Here is an 18518-nt window from a genome sequence, read left to right as displayed (position 1 = left end):
TCGGCAATGGAAAAATGCAGATGACGGTCCTGAACCGTCTTGCGTCCTCAAGGGGTTAAGACGACTTTGTGTCTTCCTTTTTGTTTTGTTTTCATTTAATTGCCCTATTCATGTGAAAAGACTATAATTGCACCTATAGAGTGGCTCATAAGTAATTGGTTTTAAATATGTTTATTGGTATCGTGTCTTGAGTTCACATATCAGACAGATTTTCATTAAAGCGAACAGTTGCCTACGCAGAGGCTTAAGTACTGGTTCATAAAAGTAAATGCAGGTTCAGGGCCGTTTGAAGGAATTTGGGGGCCCCAAGAAAAACGGACATGGAGGCCCCCCCAAACTCCAACCCCCCTCCACCCCCCACATGCACGCAAGGCCTACAGGGCGCCTGCACCCGGGTCCTTCCCCCCCTCCCCCCCTCCCCCCCCCCCGAGTCCGCCCACAGGGATGCAGTGTCTGCAGGGCCGGTGCAAGGATTTTTGCTGCCCTAGGCAAAAGCAAAGTTTGCTGCCCCCCATGTGACATCACAGTGCCCCACCCATATGATCTGCCATGTTAACTAACACAGTGCAGCAGTGCCGCCGTGTTTACAATAAAAGGCCTGCAGGGACAGGCTATAGACACCAGAACCACTACATTAAGCTGCAGTGGTTCTGGGGATATAGTGTCCCTTTAATGTGAGGTAAATTAGAGATTAGTGCCACGAATAATATAGTAGATTGCCTACTTACAACCAGATGAGGATGATGATGGGCTTCAGCTGCCGTCTGGCTCCACTGGTCTGGTGTAGAACAGGCTCTCTGGAGGCGGTTTGTAACTGTGGTCACAAAAAATCAATGTTCTGGGAGAACAGGAAGCAGCTCCATTTTTTGAGGGCCATTTACACAGCTCAAGGTCTGGGTCCCAGGGTCCACCTTCATGTTTCACCAATGAGTTTGTTCACAGGGGTGTGTGTGTGGGGGGGGATGTCCTGATGTGTGTAAGGAATGCATTGTGTGAATCTGTGTTTGTATGTGTAAGGGCTGCAAGGTGAGTTTGTGTATGTATGGGATGCAGTGTGTGTGTCTGTAAGGCAGTGTTTCCCAACCCAGTCCTCAAGGCACACCTACCAGTCCAGGATTTAAGGATTACCCAGTTTTGTCTAAGGTGTTTTTAGAAAAAAAAGAAAAAACACCTTAGACACAACTGGGTCACCCCTAAATCCTGGACTGGTAGGTGTGCCTTGAGGACTGGGTTGCGAAACACTGCTGTAAGGGATGCACTGAGTGTGTGGAAGGGGTGCATTGTGTGTTGCTGTGTGTAAGGGATGCATTGCTTGTGTATGTGTGTCTGTGTGTAATGCATTGTGTGTTTTTCTGTGTGCAAGGGGTGCATTGTGTGTGTGTGTGATGGATGTCAATCTCTCCACCTACCCCCGTCAATTTCCTTCTTCTCCCCCCCTCTCCAATTTCCTTCTTCTCCCCCTCCCTCTCATTGCCTTCTCCCCCCCCCCTCCAATTTCCTTCTTCTCCCCCTCCCTCTCATTTCCTTCCTTCTCCCCCCCTCCAATTTCCTTCCTCCCCCTCCAATTTCCTTCCTCTCCCCCTCCAATTTCCATCCTCTCCCCCCTCCAATTTCCTTCCTCCCCCCTCAAATTTCCTTCCTCTCCCCCTCCCTCAAATTTCCTTCCTCTCCCCCTCCCTCAAATTTCCTTCCTCTCCCCCCTCACATTTCCTCCCTTCCTCTCCCACCTCCCTCAAATTTCCTCCCTTCCTCTCCCCCTCCCTCAAATCTCCTCCCTTCCTCTCCCCCCCTCAAATTCCTACCTCTCCCTCCCCTCCCTCAAATTTCCTTCCTCTCCCCCCTTCAAATTTCCTCCCTTCCTCCCCCCCCCAAATTTCCTTCCTCTCCCCCTTCAAATTTCCCCCCTTCCTCTCCCCCCCCAAATTTCCTCCCTCCCTCTCCCCCCCACCCACTCAAATTTCCTCCCTCCCTCTCCCCCCCCCACTCCCTCAAATTTCCTCCCTCCCTCTCCCCCCACCCACTCAAATTTCCTCCCTCCCTCTCCCCCCCACTCCCTCAAATTTCCTCCCTTCCTCTCCCCCCCACCCACTCAAATTTCCTCCCCCCCCACCCACTCAAATTTCCTCCCTCCCCACCCTCTCCCCTCAAATTTCCTCCCTCCCTCTCCCCTCAAATTTCCTCCCTCCCTCTCCCCACCCCCACTCACTGAAATGTCCTCCCTGACACCTGGCAGGCACGCGAGGGAGCACTCTCCCTGACTGAGTGCTTCCTCTTCAGCTCCCTTGCGCGACGCGTACTGATGCCGGAGCCGGAAGATGACGTCATCTTCCGGCTCCGGCATCAGTACGGTGTGCGAGGGAGCTGAAGAGGAAGCACTCAGAGGAGAGTGCTCCCTCGCGCGCCTGCCGGGTGTCAGCAGGGCCAGCTTCTGGGGGGGCCCTGAGGTGACCGGCTGCTGGGCCCCCCAGGAGAAGAGGCTGGCCCAGTGGGTAAATACCGGGGTCGCAGGCAGTGGCGGATCCAGAGCCTGATCTCGGGAGGGGCACTTGTAGATTATTTAAATAAATAATCCAGACACAATAACCACTACAGCTCAGTGTAGTGGTTATTGTGCCAATAGTGCCGAGACCCCCTCCCAGAGTAAGTAGTCAAACTGTTTAAGAACAGTTTGACAACTTACCTGAGGTCCTCTGGGAAATGGGGCTGTAGTAGGGCAGAGGAGCAGTGGTATGTGTGAGTGGTGCAATGTGTGAGGGGTGCAGTGTGTGTGTGTGTGTGAGGGGGACAGTGTGTTAGCAGTGTGTAAGTGAGGGCGGCAGTATATGTCAGGGGTTCAGTGTGTGTGTGGGTCAGTATGTGTGTGTGACAGTTACAGTGTGTGTGTGTGTATTGCAGTGTATGTGTGGGGGCAATGCATGTGTGTGGGGGCAATTTGTTTATGGGGGGCAGTGTGTGTATATGGGGGCAATGTGTGTGTATGTGGGGGCAGTGTATGTGTTTGGGGGCAGTGTGTATGGGGGGCAGTATGTATCTGGGGGCAGGGGCAGTGTGTGTATGGGGGGCAGGGGCAATGTGTGTGTGTATGGGAGGCAGGGGCAATGTGTGTGTGTATGGGGGGCAGGGGAAATGTGTGTGTGTATGGGGGGCAGGGGCAATGTGTGTGTGTATGGGGGGCAGGGGCAATGTGTGTGTGTGTATGGGGGGCAGGGGCAATGTGTGTGTTTATGGGGGGCAGGGGCAATGTGTGTGTGTGTATGGGAGGCAGGGGCAATGTGTGTGTGTGTATGGGAGGCAGGGGCAATGTGTGTGTGTGTATGGGAGGCAGGGGCAATGTGTGTGTGTGTGTGGGAGGCAGGGGCAATGTGTGTGTGTGTATGGGGGGCAGGGGCAATGTGTGTGTGTATGATAAGAAGGATGGGCTTTTTTTTTTATGTGTGTTTTTTTTTTATTATTTAATTAAAATGTACCGTACTTTATGTCCCCCCTCCCTTCTTACCTTTACTGGGAGGAGGGGGGGCATCTTTCTTTCCCTGGTGGTCCCAGTGGGGATTCATTGGTGGTCCCAGTGGTAGGAGTGAACTCTAGCCCGCGCTCCAGGGCTAGAGTTCACTCTCGCGAGATTTGGAGCGTTGCCGTGGTAACCGCGGCAACGCTCCAAATCTCGCGAGAGGAGGACCGGAGGAGCTGCTGGCTGAGCTCCCGGGTCCTCTCTCCCTCCCCTGCCGGCTGTCAGCACAGTGCCTGCGGGCCGGGGAGGGAGATCTCTGATCTCCCCGGTCTGCAGGCACATTGCAGGGCTGGCACTTGGGCAATGCCAGCCCTGCACTAGCCGGCGGGGGAAGAATCTTGGGGGGGGCAATTGCCCCGTTGCCCCCCCCTCTGGATCCGCCACTGGTCGCAGGGCCCCCTGCGACCCGGTATGTACCCACTGAATGTGGGGTCCGGACGACCTGCCGGCTCTGCTTGGGGCCCCGGGCCAGCTCGGGGCCCCAAGCAGTTGCTTGGTTTGCCTGTCCGGTAGCGACGGGCAGTGGCGTACTAAGGGGGGGGCGGGGGGGGCGGTCCGCCCCGGGTGCCATCCAGTAGGGGGGTGCCACACTCTTTACCTCCTGCTGGTCGGCCTCTCCCTCGCGGCTCCGGCGCTCAGTGAGTGAGTCAGAGCACAGGGAGGGGATTCCCAGCCTGTGTTCTAAGTCATCACTGAGCACCAGGGATGCTGTTATGGAGTGTGCCAGCAGGGGGCGCAGAGCGTGCATTCTGCCAGGTTTCTCCCCTGCGGCCACTCTGCCTGCACCTCCTGCACTGCCTGGGCTGGGATGGAGAGAGACAGCCCCTGAATCATGGTAAGACAATATTATTATTGTAAATTCACCCTCACCCCCTCCCTCAGTCACCCTGTCATCCCCCCTCAGTCACCCTCTCACCCCCTCCCTCAGTCACCCTGTCACCCCCCCCTCACCCTGTCACCCCCTCACCCCCCTCAATCACCCTGTCACCCCCCTCAGTCACCCTGTCACCCCCCCTCAGTCACCCTGTCACCCCCTCAATCACCCTGTCACCCCCTCAATCACCCTGTCACCCCCTCAATCACCCTGTCACCCCCTAAATCACCCTGTCACCCCCTCCCTCAGTCACCCTCTCACCCCCTCCCTCAGTCACCCTCTCACCCCCTCCCTCAGTCACCCTGTCACCCCCCTCAGTCACCCTGTCACCCCCCTCAATCACCCTGTCACCCCCTCTCTGTCACCCTCTCACCCCCTCCCTCAGTCACCCTCTCACCCCCTCCCTCAGTCACCCTGTCACCCCCCCTCAGTCACCCTGTCACCAATCACCCCCCTCAGTCACCCTGTCACCCCCCCTCAGTCACCCTGTCATCAGTCACCCCCCCCAGTCACCCTGTCACCCCCCCCTCAGTCACCCTGTCACCCCCTCCCTCAGTCACCAGTCAACCCCTCCCTCAGTCACCAGTCAACCCCTCCCCCAGTCACCCTGTCACCCCCTTCCTCAGTCACCAGTCAACCCCTCCCTCAGTCACCCTGTCACCCCCTTCCTCAGTCACCAGTCAACCCCTCCCTCAGTCACCCTGTCACCCCCTTCCTCAGTCACTCTGTCACCAGTCACCCCCTCCCTCAGTCACTCTGTCACCCAGTCACCCCCTCACTCTGTCACCAGTCACCCCCCCTCAGTCAATCTGTCCGTCACCCCCTCCCTCAGTCACCCTGTCACCCCCTCCCTCAGTCACCCTGTCACCCCCTCCCTCAGTCACCCTGTCACCCCCTCCCTCAGTCACTGTCACACCCTCTTTCAACACCCCTGCCCTCTCTGCCATATACACCCCTGCCTTGTCATAATATCCTCCCTGCTATAAACCCACTACCTGGTCATAATACTCACCCTGTCACCCCCTCAGTCACCCTGTCACCCCCCTCACCAGTCACCCTGTCACCAGTCACCCTGTCACCCCCCCTCAGTCACTCTGTCACCAGTCACCCTGTCACCCCCTCCCTCAGTCACCCTGTCATCCCCCCATAGCCACTCGGTCACCCTGTCACCCCCTCAGTCACCCTGTCACCACCCCCCTCAGTCACTCTGTCACAGTCACCCCCTCCCCAATGCTTACATTGAAACATGGAAGCACTGCTCAATGCTACATACATTAAAAAAAATTGTGGGTGTTTTGTACATTTTAAAGTGGGGGGGGGGGGGGTGCCAAAACTAGGACCCGCCCCGGGTGCCATATGCTCTAGGTACGCCCCTGGCGACGGGCCTGTGCAGGTTATCGCCTGCGCAGAGGCGATTTGAACATTTGAACATACATATATTTTGCATGAATGCATTTGCATGTATTACAGCACCGACTGTACACAATGAACCAATATAACATGTTATGCTAGCTGCTCGTGAGTGTTAATCTGCATGGTTAAGTATCTAATAACTGCGCTTTGTGGGCTTGAACACAGACATATCTTGATGAAAGGTTTGAAGAAAACTAATAAGGCAAAGAAAACAAAGATAAAACTGTATGCATCGTATATAAGCTCATATATCCGCTTAAACATATAGTGCGATAATCCTAGATGGCGGGAGTATTTCATTAGTCAGGACTCTAGATGTAATGATAAATCCTGTCTATTAATATTATAGCAGCGGTTAGTTAATCACAGAATAGGCGTGCCTGGAAATGAATGTATAATCGTCAAGGCTGATAACTTATATATATGTCTCAATGAGCAAGGTAATTTCTGGGCCTAGATTTAAGCATGTTAATATTCGTCGACCAATGCAACAGCCTGGCTATTTAAGTAAGCAGTAGTAAAAACGTGCTAGTCTATCCGTGCTAGTCTAAATTATGATGAACAGCAGATATTTGTATTGTGTAAGATGTGGCCTGAGTAGGCAGCGTGTATAACTTTTAGCCTTTATGGGCGCCTTGGCACAAACAGCATATATATGTTGCTAAACAAATATAATGAGCTGTGCTATGAAGTAGATATACAAATAGTAAAAATAACTTGCTAACATTTAAACATTAGGAGTATATTTGTTTTTTAAGCTGCTGTGCAGTAGTAGATAAAGGAGCTATCAGGTTGTCATGTACACAGTAGTAAGCGACTATGCTACCGTTTTCATTCCATAGCTCTTCAGTCAGGAGCAGAACGTAGCTACCTAAACAGTGCAGGTATAAGAGTTTATAGATATGCTATTGCATGTTTAGGGGTTTCAGAACGTACTTAATAAAAAGAAAAGGAAAAAAGAAGGTAAAAAAAGGAACAATTTGAGTCGCTTCACTGCAGTGGCCCTGTAGGAGAGGACTGTCCAGTGCAAGGCTTCCAACTGCCTAATTAGTGTGTCCGCGGGTTTCCCTCCAGCATGGCTGCGCCATAGGTTATTACGGGGTTTGTGTGCACTCAGTGGGTCAGTTGTTCCCATCTGAGTCCCCCCAGCTTCTCCTGTCACGGCAGGTCTCCCTCCTTCCCCTCCAAGGCTTGCGTCCGTGCCTGCGGTAAGCTCCACCGCTCTGTGGGCACTCAGAGGCTACAGTTGTCCAGCTTCTCCCCCCCCTGTAGGATCAGCCAGGGCTCCAGCCTCCTGCACCTCCCCAGCTGCAGCAGAGCCCCCTGGAGCTCCAGCACCAACTTGCCTCTCCCGCCTCCGGTCTCATACATGGCACCAGTGTGCGTCCCTCCGGCCACCGTTCCGCCGTGGGGCCCGTGCCCTCTAGCGCCACAGGGCTCACAGAAGTGGGGGCGTATTCTCTGGACCACCCCCGAATCCAGAGGTCAGAGCCGGCTCCATGCCGACCGGTCCGCCGCCTTTGGGGTTCAGTTGCGGGATCCTCCGTTCCAGGGGCTGGGATTTCTCAGCCTGGGCCTCCGCCACATGCGCGCAGGTTGCCCCTTGCTGTATTGACGTGGAGCGTCCTTCGGCCATTTTAGCTCAATGTGGGCATACCTTGTGTGTCTGGCATGTCCCCATCTCCAGTATCTGAAGCTTGGACTCTTGGGCCAACGGGAACGGGACCGGGCCATTTCTCCTACTTCTCCTCCTCCTGTTGCCTGCTTGTGTAGTGTGTCTCAGGCTTCTGGGGCTTGCCGTGCGCCGATGGCGTTGCCTGTCGGGTCGGTATCACGGCTCTGTGCTCCCGGGTGTCTCACCTCTTGATTGCTCGTTTTTTTTTGTGAGTGTGGTGGTAGGTTTTGTGCCCGTTTGCGTGCGTTTTGTGTCGCTTGGTGCCGGAGCCGGCAAGGATGGCTGCTGCTCGGCTCGGCGGCCCGGCCCCGCCCTCCTCATAAGTAATTTGTTCAGACAGTTGTGTGAAATTTTGTTTTGTTTGTTTTTTAATTTAAAAAAAACAGCAACATTTTTGTTTTTAATTGCATAATTTGAGATAAATAAGTAGGTCATTATTCAAAAAGGTTGGCCATCACAGCCCTAGTATCTCTGCCTCGCTGTTCTTGCCTGGTTGATGCTGTGATTTTCCTCTGCAAACAGTGGAAGAGTTTTAGTACCTGATGAACATTTAAAGTGAACTTGTCATGACAGGTTGAACAAAATATAAAGCAAGAAATATAGCATTGATAGGTCTATGCTGATAACTGATATTTGGCAGACAAACCACAATTTTAAAGCACTTTAAATTAAAATCTATACGGTTTCTAACGCTATATTAAGGTGAATTATTCTGCTCTTCAATTAGGACCTGTGTGTACTGTGACAGATACACTTTAAGACTAATGTGGTAGTTGTACTTCACCCCACCCCTTTCCCAAACCTAAAATTTTAAGTTATACATGATTCTTGTACCTTGCTATTCACTATCATATATTGCTTCTGCTCAATGATCTTACCCACCTCACTTTTGATTATCTGAGCAGCATTATCAGGTTTGTTGCCATTTTGGATATGCTCTGACCCAGTCGTCCATAAGTGCCATTATATAACTTACCAACTTCTGTATTCAGAGTTACAGATGGTTCTCTTCATTAAAGGGTTTCTCCAAGCACCGTTACCAATGCAGTAATTTGAGGTGTTCATGATGCCTGGAGCAATGTTTCGCTAGGAAACGCTGCACATAGGGTTATCCACGGAAGTGAGAATTTAAGGTGAATTCAAAGGTCATTTCATATTTAATGTTAAAATATGTAACAATAATATCTTACATCACATTATATGCAGAGCCTGAAATGAGCACTTTGTGTGGAATAACAGCCCAAACCTTCATAAAATATTACATTATATTTAGTAAATGGCCTTCTGTATATTTGTGATACTATGTGCTCCTGGCAAAACCTGAGGATAAATTGTAAGCAATGTATTTTGAATGTACCTTAAAAAGGCTATCGCTGAGCTGTTTTCCAAATCATTTGCAAGCTCAAGACATCTCAATGAAACGTAAATAATGTGATTCTAAGATTCTTGATTTGTAGAAAATCATCCATTCATTCCCCACTGTGGAGAGCTGTTAATCTGGCATATATTATACAGCAAGACCAAAGAAGGTAAGATCAGGAAACACATATCACAAGTTTGAACTTTTACAATAACTATTATATAAAACACTTTACTATGAGTTATATATGTTTTATGATGAAGTAGATTGCCATGTCACCATTGCTGTAAATGTGTTTATGCGTTGCAAAACAAACCTGTTAGATATGCTGAACTGACTTATTTTAAAAAATGCTGATTATTGCAAAAGACATACATAGATATTTAAAAAAAAAAAATTATGACCTTGTCCTTCACAAAAAAACTGTACTAATCTATAAGGAATCTGTGGTGCTCGGTATGCAATTAAAGAAACAGCTATCCCACAATCATTCTTTACAATCAGTAAAAGCTGAACATATCTCTGCTTAGGTAGTGGCGTCATGAAGGTTCTATGGTGTCCCTGTAAACTCTACTTTTTTTAAAATATATCTTCTATTTTTGTTTACGTTTTTGCATAGAAAACAATACATCACATTGGTCATCAGGTTACAATCAACATTGTACATGGTAACATAGGTTCGTAGGTATGTCTCTCCCTGTAAACTCGTTTAATGAAAACCAATTTTACTTCCAATTTCAACATTTTGCAGGCTGAAGGGAACATCTTTGAGAAGACACTTGTGTTGAGAACATTGTACACAGTGTACAGCGCTTTAGAAATACAAGGGCTCTTTGACAGAGATCTTGAACAAATCCAAGCGGAAATACCTAAAGCCTTGAGGTACCCCTCCCCCTCCAGGTAAAATGACCAAACGTTTATTTAAATGACTAACTATTACTTTGAGACGTGCTACTTTGAATGTTCCATTCATGATGCCATGTAACAGAACAATATATCTCCATGTGCAAACAAAGTAACAACATACTTAAGACATCTGTGCTGTGGGGATATTTATGGGGTGATAATATTATACAGTTGAGAATTGCCCACTATTTCAATTCTCTTAGATTTTGGAGATCGTTATCATGTAAGTGAAATGTATTCCATACAAATAAAATCACAATTTGTTATAAAAATAGATATAATTTATTGTGACAAATAAAATAATAATAATATTAGGCAACATGCATGATAATAATCAGTGAATATTTAGTATAACATAAGTATGTAATACAATGGCAATGTTAAAACAATCCAATGGCTAACAGCATCAAATGATTTATGAGGGTACTTCACAAACACAGAAAGCTAAACTTCCAGGGAAAAGCCATAAAACCTTGGCTAACAGTTAGATCAACTGAGTAACCCTTTCAATGCTGGCTAGATCCTCCTAGGCATATAATATCCTATTCTCATGTAATTTTCAATTAAAATAACATTCAAACCAGCTCATTAATAATTTCCTGGAACCATCCAATAAGAATAATCTACCAGATTTTTACAAAAGCCGAATTTTAATTTGCCTAAAAAGATATCTTATCTTATTTTCAGCAAATCAATACACCTGGATAAAAACAGCGGTATGCTAACACGTGATAATATCACATTAATATATAATTATTCTTAATTCCACCTGCAGAATGGAATGTTTATAACTATATATTCTTTAGTTAACTAAGATTTCTAAATATTGAAATCTGACCGTGATTTATCCAGTCATATATCATGCTATTAGATTTTAATTAATTTAGATTAATTAAATAAAACCAGCATAATTGCATGATTTTGCTATTACATGACGAAAAGTCATGATTTTATTAAAGACACGCAGGCGAGTATTGCATATCCCTTTCTTTACTGTCCACCAATAGCAGCAAAGGATATAAACAGAATGTAAAAACAATGAATATACAGTGACATAGGCCCCTCCCTGCACAGGTCCCAGTATAATAGGCAGCACTTCCCTTCCATTTCCCTCTTTCTGAAGATGCGACACTATACACAGAGTCCAAAACAGGAACAGCAATACAGTCCAGAGATAAACGAAAACGTAAAACTTCAATCCAAGAGGAGGATATAACATCAATTAACATGGAAGCACAACTTGATGACTGCCGACCAAACAGTATTCGCAGGGAGAGATCGTCACATGCTGAAGCCAGACATTCCACCAGAGTAGATTAGGCTGTGAAAACAAAGATGCCGAGGCCCCCCTGATCGAATGGGCGCTGAAAATCGCAGTGTCAATACCGGCTTGAGAGAGTAGCCATTTAACCCAGCGAGACAAAGTGGTGCTAGTTACGGGTTGAAACGGTGGACGGGTAGATAGAAATAGATGGGGAAGGATGTGGAACGGTGTAGCTTGGTGCGCTCCTCATATGCGCGTAGGCAAGCCACCGGGCACAGCGCCGGTGTAGTGGGGAAACTCAGATAAGATACTGACCTAATAGACGGTTTAGTGCGTCTGCTGATATTGAAGGTCACTCCTTCTGGGGTGTATGATCTGGCGTTAAAGTCCAGTGCTCTGATATCCAAGACCTTCTTACAGGAGACGAGACAAAACAAATAGACCACTTTGGCTGATAGTTGTCTTAGGGTGAACGCGGAATTAGTGGGCCAAGAAGCGAGGAAGGATAATACCACCGATATATCCCAGGTCGCGGTGTAGCGCGGTCTGGGCGGCCAAGAGAGGCGAGAACCTTTAAGAAGTCGGCACACCAAGGGGTGCTGGCCCGCCGGGCAGCCATCGAAATCCTGGTGTGTAGAGGAGATGGCTGATCGATATATGAATATGTATGAGAGCCCTGCGGAGCTCCTTGCGTATTGAACGAGTCTTGGACCCCGGAAGGCTCAGAGTGGCCACCTCCGTATCCACTAGGAATCCCAAGAATTCCATACGAGTGGCAGGAGTCAGGCACGACTTTTCCTGGTTGACTTTTCCCCAGGTGGGAAAGCACGTTCATTGCCAGCCGCAGGTGTTCCAGGAGTATGTCGCGATCCTGGGCCATGAGCAGGATGTCGTCTAGGTATATGATTAGACGAATGCCTCGACTGCATAGCCAGGCCATAGCTGGGCGCAGCAATTTTGTGAAGCACCATGGTGCTGATGATAGGCCAAAGGGCAGGCATGTGAAACACCAAGTCCCTGTCCGCCAGTGGAAATGCAGGAGATCTCGGGATGCTTCGGCTATTGGCATGGTGAGATATGCATCCTTGAGATCCAGCTTTACCAACCAGTCTCCCTGAAGGAGCAGATCTCTCAACAGATGGATACCCTCCATCTTGAAATGGCGGTATCTGACCATAGCATTGAGTGGGCGCAGGTTTATGACCGGGCGCATTTGGCCGCCCTTCTTTTTCACTAGGAAGATATTGCTTACGACTCCCGTGGAGTCCGAGGGTGCCCGTTCTATCGCTCTCTTGGTGAGGAGCAAGGATAGCTCTTCGTCGATCGACCTGCGATCCCGAAGGGAGAAGCAGATCGGTCGAGGACACGGGATAGTTACATGGTTTCCTACAAGGTCTATGTGGAAACCTCGAATGGTGTTTAGAATCAAGGGGTCGGAGGTTATCTGTGCGCAGGCTGGGAAAATTTTTTGGAGTCTGCCCCCTACATAAACATGCGAAGAAACATGAGGTATGAGTAAACTCACCATAGGGTTTTCTGGAGCTGGTGTTACCACGGAAACCTCTGGATCGCCACGGGCGTCCGCGTGATAGGAAGAATGAGGAGCGGGCATTTGTCTCCTGGAAGTTGGAGCGGTGTTGATAAGAGCCTCGTCCCGAGCTACAGGACTGAAAGTAGGAACGGCTGGACAGACGGCTCCTGGATCTGCCGGCCCTGGTGGAGACCTGTCCCTGAAAAACCCGCCTCATGGAGGTTTGGGCCTTGTCAAGTGCCGTAAATGCCCCCACAAAGCGCCCTAGATCTTTAATGAAGGAGTCGCCAAATAATAATCCTTGGGCGTCCTTCCCAGCCTCTGTTAGGGCAAGGTTGGCCAGTTTAGGCTCAATTTTAACCCCTTAAGGACACATGACGTGTGTGACATGTCATGATTCCCTTTTATTCCGGAAGTTTGGTCCTTAAGGGGTTAAACAAAATGGCTTTACGCCGTTCAATAGAGAGGGAGGCGTTTACACTCCCAGGGATACAAATAGCCCTTTGGACCCAACCACGGAGGTCTTCTGGGTCAACCATATGGTTTCCAGCTCTGGCATCCTCCGCCAGTTCGAAAAGTTTTGCCAGTGGGCCAAATATGTCTAAATGTTTATCCTGGCATGCCTTCAGGGCAGAGTCTAGGCCCTTACGTGGGCTCCAGACAAGTTTAGTTAGGAACTGGGTCATCTTTGGATCGACTTCAGGGGTAACACAGACTTTATTTGGCACCATAGGCCTTGGGCACTCTGCCCTTAGTTTGTTCCGTGCCGCTTTACTGAGCAGGCGTCGTACCCAATTTTCTAGGTACTTGGCTACATGGTCCGCTGGGAGCCACTCCGCCGACCTCGGATGATGAAGCTCATCTGGATCGAAGAGAAGTTCGCCCAACGGATCCAAAAGGGTGGACCCCGCAGTTGCGGGGTGAAGCACCCCCTTGTCACCTCCGGACGTCTCTGAGAGGTGCCTGAGCAGAGGGAAGGAGGTCAAAGCCCATCTCAGTGGATTCAACATCAGAGTCGTTATCCGACTCAACCATAGCCTCCTCACCTGACCCGATTTCTGAGTCGGAGTCACTCTCAGGTTGTGCACTAGCACATTTCCAGAGCCGCGCCCGTTCTGCCTGGCGCGGAAAGGCTCTCTTGCGTGATGGGACACGCTTTCTGGGGCGACCATAGGTACGCCAGTCGTAATAGTTCTGGAGGCAGAGCGGTGTTTGGATTTATGGGTCGCCTTCTTAGGTGCGCCCTCAGACAGGTCCATAGTGGGATGCGGAAGAGGCGTCGTGGAACCTGACATATGCGCGTCTAAAGGACGTGGCAGGAAGGCTTGGGAGATGGTATGGGAAAGGGTAGAAGACATGGACCCCATGGCTGCCATAATGGCCTCTGTCATCGAGCACTGTAGCGCCAAGAATTGGTCCCCTTCAGGTTGGGTGGGCCTATCTGCCATGGTGGATGGCGTGTCATAGATGACAGGGGTCTCTTCCAAAGGCAAAGTGGCATCAATTACCCCAGAGTGTGGTGAGCTGGAAGGCATCCTGGGTTTGGGCATATTGGATGCAGTTCAATTTTCCTATCAGTGATATACAGAGTAGTAAGAGTTAGTCACCCAAACTATAGGAAAAAGAATGACAGGGATCTCACCAGTGTCCAGACCGGAGGCACACAGACACACACGAGGCAGTATGAGAGACAGGAAGTCGGAAAATGGCCGCCGCGAGTCTTGCGAGATTCGCGGCAAAACCAGTGAATTCGTCAATAGAGAAGCAACCGAACGTGCGGTCAAATAGGTGAATTCGCGTGAAGGAAACAGGCGAATGTAAAACAGGCGAACAGTAAACCGCACAAACCAATTAGTCGAACGCGGAAAATAGGCGAATTTGCTATATGCCGGTGAAACTAACGAATGGTCTGGATTCGTGAATTTAGCCAGACGGCATGATTCATGCACAAAACAGCCGAACGGAACGGAGAAAAATAGCGCAAAATGGCGCCAGAGGACATGGAGAGGAGAGATGGCGAGAAAATAAATAAGAGCAATCACAGAAAAAAGTTAAACTGAGTGTAAGATAGACATTTCACACAGAAGGTCTGGAACCCTGGGAGACAACAATATGTATATACAGACATAAAATAAACAGAAGTAGATAAACTGAGGAAAAAAGATTCCTTAACCCCTTAAGGACTGGACTGTTTTTGCGATGTTGTACATTTGCGACCAGGCCTCTTTTTACACTTTTGTGGTGTTTGTGTTTAGCTGTAATTTTCCGCTCTCTCATTTACTGTTCCTATACAAATTATATGTTGTTTTTTTCAGGACAAAAAAGGTTTTCTTTACATACCATTATTTATATAATCTCATGTAATTTAATTTAAAAAAAATGAAAAAAATATGATTAAAAAAAGAGAAAAAAATACATGTTTTTTGACTTTTACTTGAAAAATCTTTTACTCATCTACAAAAGCGAATAAAAAAAACTGCTAAAAAGATTTGAAATTTTGTCCTGAGTTTTAAAATATCCAGTGTTTACATGCTTTTTTGCTTTTTTTTTTTTGTGCAAGTTATAGGGCTATAGGCACAAGTAGGATATTGTGGTTTCAAAACATAAATTTTTTCAAATTTATCAATAGTGACATTGTAACACTATTATCTGTCAAAATTCTCTGAATAACACCCCACATGTACATATTTTTTTTAAAGTAGACAACCCAGGGTAATCAATATGGGGTATGTCCAGTCTTTTTAGTAGCCACCTAGTCGCAAACACTGGCCAAAGTTAGCGTTCATATTTGTTTGTGTGTGAAAAAGTAAAAAACTAAATTGAACGCTAATTTTGGCCAGTGTTTGTGACTAAGTGGCTACTAAAAAAGACTGGACATACCCCATTTGCAGTACCTTGGGTTGTCTTCTTTTGCAAATGGTATGCCATCATGGGCGTAATTCTCATTCCTGGGCTACCATACGCTCTCAAAGGCAACGTAACCAACCTGGCCATTTTCAATGTAAAAATATTTGACCCATATATTTGACCCTGTAACTTTCAAAAACGCTATAAAATCTGTACATGGGGGTACTGTTAAACTCGGGAGACTTTGCTGAACACAAATATTAGTGTTTCAAAACAGGAAAACGTATCACAACAATTATATCATCAGTAAAAGTGCTGTTTGTGTGTGAAAAATTTGAAAAAAGTCACTTTCACTGACAATATCATCGCTGTGATAGGTTTTACTGTTTGGAATCACTAATATTTGTGTTCAGCAAAGTCTCCCGAGTAAAACGGTACCCCCCATGTACAGGTTTTAGGGTGTCATAGAAAGTTACAGGGTAAAATACAGTGCTAGCAAATTAAATTCTCTGCAATTTCGGCCTGGGTTGGCAGGCAGGTCCCTCAAATTGCAATTAATAAAATTACCGTATATACTCGAGTATAAGACGAGTTTTTCAGCACATTTTTTGTGCTGAAAAACTCCCACTCGTCTTATACTCGAGTGAGTGTCTGTATTATGGCAATTTTCATTGCCATAATACAGACTGGGGGGAGAGGGGGGCTGGCAGAGCTGTAACTTACCTTCACAGCAGCTCCTGTCAGCTCCCTTCTCTCTCCTCCGTCCGTGCAGCTCCCAGGTCGGCTTCCTCTGCAACTCTCGTGAGAGCCGCAGGGTCAGAGCGTTGCCACGGGTTACCGTGGCAACGCTCCGCGCGGCCGCGAGAGTTGCAGAGGAAGCTGACCTGGGAGCTGCACGGACGGAGGAGAGAGAAGGGAGCTGACAGGAGCTGCTGTGAAGGTAAGTTACAGCTTCCTGCCAGCCCCCCTCCTACAGCCCATCCACTGGACCACCAGGGAGTGAGAGCCCCCCTCCCTGGCCAGCTAACAGGCAGGGAGGGGGGACGAAAAAATAAAAATATTAATAAAACAAATAATAAGAAAAAAAAATATTAAAATAATAATAACAAAAAAAAATAATACAATTAATAATAAAATAAAAAATAATTACCTAAAAAAAAATAACAAAAAAAAATATTAAGATAATAATTAAATAATAATTAATAAAATGCCCAACCCCCACCAATGCTCTGCACACACACACACACACACACACACACACTGCATTCATACACACACTGCACTGCATTCATTATATACACACTGCATTCATACACACTGCACTCATACACACACACTGCACTGCATTCATTATACACACACTGCATACACACTGCACTCATACACACACACTGCACTCACACATACACACTGCATTCATCATTCATTATATACACACTGCATTCATATACACACTGCACTCATATACACACTGCACTCATATACACACACTGCACTCATATACACACACTGCACTCATATACACACACTGCACTGCATTCATTATACACACTCATATACACTGCACTCATATACACACACTACACTCATACACACACTGCATACACACTGCACTCATACACACACTGCACTGCATTCATTATATACACACTGCATTCATACACACACTGCATTCATACACACACACACACTGCACTCATATACACACACTGCACTCATATACACACACTGCACTCATATACACACACTGCACTCATACATACACACTGCACTCATACATACACTGCATTCATACACACACTGCACTCATACACACACTGCACTGCATTCATTATACACACACTGCACTCCATTCATTATATACACACTGCATACACACACACTGCATTCATATACACACTGCATTCATTATATACACACGCTGTAAATAAATATTCAGTTAATATAATTTTTTTAGGATCTAATTTTATTTAGAAATTTACCAGTAGCTGCTTCATTTCCCACCCTAGTCTTATACTCGAGTCAATACGTTTTCCCAATTTTTGGGGGTAAAATTAGGGGCCTCGGCTTATATTCGGGTCGGCTTATACTCGAGTATATACGGTAGTTAATTATGTAAAAATATTACATAAATACGCACGTAGAATTTAAATATATATGCACATTTATATATTTGAAGTCTACGTGTATATTTATATAATTATTTATGTAATTTTGTATTTAAACAAATGTATATTTCGTATTATTTTTATTTATTTATATATACATAGATATATATATACAATTTCATTCTAAGTGTATTTTGATATAAATGTATATATTTTAATATCAAAATACAGTTAGAATAAAATTTCATATAGATATATTATTTTTTTTTAAAATGTAATTTAATTTAATTTACTTATTATTTGTATCTTATAATAATATATATATACAATATATATAGTTATTATATATATTATGTATATACGTGTGTAATTTAATTATAAGTGTATTTTTATATTAATATATGTACATGACATTATATATATGATATATATACACATATATAATTTTTTTTTTTTTATTAACATTAACCTTTATTTTATTTTTATGATTTTACAGTTGCAGGGTGACTGCCTGTTAGCACAGACAGTCCCCCTGCAGGCAGACACATGGACACCTATTGTGACCATGTGGTCGCCCTGTTGAGCGATTACATGGCCACAGGGGTCCTAATTCGCCATGGGGAGACTGTCTGGGCTGCAGGCAGTCTCCCCACAACGGGAGCACCGCCGATCGCCGCCGGGGGAACGACGGCGATCGGGTAAGTACATCTTAAAGTTAGGACGGTTCAGGACCGTCATCGGTCGGCAACGCAAAAATGCCGATGACGGTCCTGAACCGTCCTAAGTCCTTGAGGGGTTAATATAATCAAAAGGATAATATAGAATCAGTCAATAAGGAATAATAACAGAATAACAAATGACTATAAATAGCAGAATAACAACCATAACTGACATAATAAACAAGTAATCAATGAGAGAAAAATGTGAGCTGTTACTTATCTTTGGAGCAGCAAAGAAAGAGGGAAATGGAAGGGAAGCGCTGCCTATTATACTGGGACCTGTGCAGGGAGGGGCCTATGTCACTGTATATTC

This window comes from Pelobates fuscus, chromosome 2 (assembly GCF_036172605.1).
Source record: "Pelobates fuscus isolate aPelFus1 chromosome 2, aPelFus1.pri, whole genome shotgun sequence".
NCBI classification, from domain to species: Eukaryota; Metazoa; Chordata; class Amphibia; order Anura; family Pelobatidae; genus Pelobates; species Pelobates fuscus.
Note: the sequence above shows the minus strand (reverse complement) of the source record.